This window comes from Eufriesea mexicana, unplaced genomic scaffold, assembly GCF_001483705.2.
Source record: "Eufriesea mexicana isolate 0111107269 unplaced genomic scaffold, ASM148370v2 scaffold739, whole genome shotgun sequence".
Taxonomy (NCBI): Eukaryota; Metazoa; Arthropoda; class Insecta; order Hymenoptera; family Apidae; genus Eufriesea; species Eufriesea mexicana.
In genome coordinates, this window is record NW_016908892.1 from 292,186 (window position 1) to 296,143 (window position 3,958).

A 3,958-nucleotide genomic window follows, 5' to 3' on the forward strand; every position below is an offset into this window, starting at 1 on the left:
CGAAAATTTCCGATCGGGGTGGGGGAGTAGGCCCATCGACGGCTATATAAGGAGCGACGCGACGTAGCAGAACTCATTTGTCGCGTCGACTTCGGAAGTGTAACGTCTAAATTTTCGTTGTGCGCGAGGGGTTGGGATCCGAAGTGAGGTTGGGGCTAGCCACCCCACCCTCACCCCACCTCATTAATAATTTTTTTTTTTCTTTTCAGATATTAATTATATTTTTCTTTCAGGTTTTAATTATTTTTTCTTTTTACAGATCTTAATTATTTTTTTTTCTATTTCAGATATTATTTTTCATTTATATGTATTTATATTTGGACATTCGAATATTTCGTATAATATTCGAATGTCTCATCGTTGGGTTGTTCGTTCCACTTGTTTTATCTTTGTGGTTTATATTTGTTTCTCGTTCATTTTGTTTCCCCTTACTAATCCGTTTCATTTCAGATTTTATTTGTATTTGAGAATTAGAATATTTCGTACAATATTCGAATTGTTTCGCTTTTTGTTTGTTTATTTCTCATCGTTGGGTTGTTCCACTCATTCGATTTTTCTTTATGGTTCATATTCGTTTCGCTTTCGTTTTGTTTCTTCTTACTAATCCGTTTCATTTCAGGCTTATACATATTCTTTTCAGGTTTATACATATTTTTTTTTCAGGTTTTCAGGTTTTCTGATTTGTCAGGACATAGACGACACGGGGCGCTGCGTTTAGACTTAAGTAGACTTAAGTTATAAGATAGATGCCTAGATTAAGTATCATGTGCGCACTATCTGTATCAAGGTAAGCTACCTAACTTGGAGCGAATTTATACATTTCATATTTTCTCTCCCTTATTTCCCTCGTTTACCAAATAGAACATAATTGTTCTCGCGATAATTGCGATTGTTCTTAAGTACGGACTAGCCTACGCAACGTACTCCCGTGTACTCGACAACTTCGCGTTTCATAAGTCATCCTCACGACTCGTCTCCGACACTCATTTCCAGTCACTGTCAATCTCGTCATGCATCGGGTTCCAGGGTGACCCCCTCGAATCAGTGCGTCTTCTGACCTCGACCGGGCGGTCCGCTGCCTAAGTCGTACGCGACTTGGGCTCGGGCACATGCTGGCTGACGGACTAGTACCATCTACGGTTAGACCACAGGGATGATTAAGTTCTACCCCGTGTGGCTGGGATGCGAAGTGTCTGTCTTGGCCGGCAACCGCCCAGCAGGGCCCTCGCGTTGACACTAGAAGTTTCATTGGTTCAGGGACTAGCCTTGGTCCACGTGTAAGTCTTGGCGAGTGCGACAGTGACTGGAATTGAGCTAGGCCCGATCGGGAGGGTGCCGAGGTATGAAGTTATCTCTGTACACGGGAGTACATCGCCTAGGCTAGTCGGTCTGTCGAATAATCGCGAACTCGTTCGGGCGCGTCGCGATTTTCTATTAGCTCGCGTGTTTGATACTTCATTCCCTTTTTTTTATGGGAACTTATTTTATTGCGACAGTAAAGTTTTAGTATATCGAATCGAAATCCCTTTTCTAAGACACGAAATAAAATAAAGTGTCAGTAGAGTCACTTTAACTTAATTCGCTCCAAGTTAGATTAGGGTATCTTTGATACAGATAGCGCCAGTAGGCTGCGCCATTAGGGCGCATGTTGGGTCTCGATGCGTAGCCACCTCCACGTGGTGAGACCTGGTAATTGGAATTATTTTCCAAAGAGAAATCTTTGGAAAATGATTCCAAGCTAAGAGCTACGCACGAAGTTTAAGATATGTCCTATCTCTTGTAAATTTTCAATGTTCTCTTCGAACTTTGAAAATTATCAGTGGGAAATATCTCTTAAAATAATATGTGAAGTAAGAAGAACAAAGTAAGGGAAGTGAGGTAAGTAAGGTAAGGTAAGTAAGGTAAGTAAAGTAATTAAAGTAATTAAAATAATTTAAATAATTAAAATCTGCCGCTACGAGTAGTCTATGCCTGTACGCTGCGAAACTTGTCTCGATAGAATTCTTGGAAAGTGACGTTACTTCTAAGAATCTGTCGAAGAGCAACCTCCTATCATGTTATGTTATCCTAGTACAAAGTCGAGAAATCAGTCGAAAAATTCTCGCCGAGGCAGCCAAGCTATTGTCCGAGAGTTCTTGGAAATGACGTATTTTCTTGGAACTGTCTCGACGAGCGACCTCCTGTCATATTATATTCTCCTGATACAAAGTCGCGAAATCGGCCAAAAATTTTTCTTCGAGGCGGCAAAAGTATTGACCAAACGCGGTAAAAGTATTGTCCAGCTGCGGCAAAAGTATTGTCCACCGTCGCGGGAAAAGTATTGTCCGGGCGCGGCAAAAGTATTGACCAGAAACGGCAAAAGTATTGTCCACCGTCGCGGGAAAAGTATTGACCAGAAACGGCAAAAGTATTGTCCATCGTCGCGGTAAAAGTATTGACCCGATGCGGCAAAAGTATTGACGATGGCCGGAAAAGTATTGACCATATGCGGAAAAATTATTGTCCACGTAGGCAGTAAAAGTATTGTCCGAGAATTCTTGGAAATTAAGTCATTTCTTGGAACTGGCTCGGTGATAGACCTCCTTTCATGTTATATTCTCCTAATACAAAGTCACAAAATTCGTCGAGAGTTTTTTCAGTGAGAGGAAAAGTAATGTCCAAAGGGCGACATCCTTCCATGTTATATTCTCCTAATACAAAATCGCAAAATTTGCCGAAAGTTTTATTCAATGGCTGGAAAAGTATTGTCCGAAGGTCGACCTCCCTTCATCTTATGTTCTCCTAATACAAAATCGCAAAATTTGCCGAAAGTTTTATTCAATGGCTGGAAAAGTATTGTCCGAAGGTCGACCTCCCTTCATCTTATGTTCTCCTAATACAAAATCGCAAAATTTGCCGAAAGTTTTATTCAATGGCTGGAAAAGTATTGTCCGAAGGTCGACCTCCTTTCATCTTATGTTCTCCTAATACAAAATCGCAAAATTTGCCGAAAATTTCATTCGTTGGCTGGAAAAGTATTGTCCAAAGTGCGACATCCTTCCATGTTATGTTCTCCTAATACAAAATCGCAAAACTTGCCGACAGTTTTATTCAATGGCTGGAAAAGTATTGTCCAAAGGGCGACCTCCTTTCATCTTATGTTCGCCTAATACAATATCGCAAAATTTGCCGAAAGTTTTATTCAATGGCTGGAAAAGTATTGTCCAAGAAATGCTTGGAAATGACGTCATTTTATTTTTCTTTTTATGTTACTTTTTTTGTGTAATCTTTACGTTAATTTTCTTTCACATTTCCAGGTGGAAGAAAAATTTTTACGTCATACTTACCTTATAATACTTACTGCACGTTCTCTTACTTCATCTTAATTTTATATAACTTTAACTTTTTCGGCCAATTTTACGATTTTGTATCAGGATAATATAACATGGCAGGAGGTCGCTCGCTAACCGATTCCAAGAAATGACGTCATTTCCAAGAATTCTTTGGACAATAGTTTTGCAACCTGGCTTATCTTCATTGCAGGAGATTTTAATTATTTTCTTTATTTTACTTACCTTACTTACCTTAATTCCCCATAATTTACATATTACTACTGGAGATACTAATCACTATCTTAAATTTATTATTAACTTATTTCTAATTAGTGACTAATTTATATATAATTTATAACTAACATAACTATATTATATCCAGCTTGTGACTAGTACTTCAACTTTGGTGCGTAGCTTTTAGCTTGGTATCGTTTTCCAAAGAGAAATCTTTGAAAAACGATACCAATTACCAGGTCTCACCACGTGGAGGTGGCTACGCATCGAGACCCAACATGCGCCCTAGTGGCGCAGCCTGCTGGCGCTATCTGTATCAAAGGCACCCTAATCTAACTTGGAGCGAATTAAGTTAAAATGACTCTACTGACACTTTATTATATTTCGTGTCTTACAAAAGGGGTTTCGGTTCG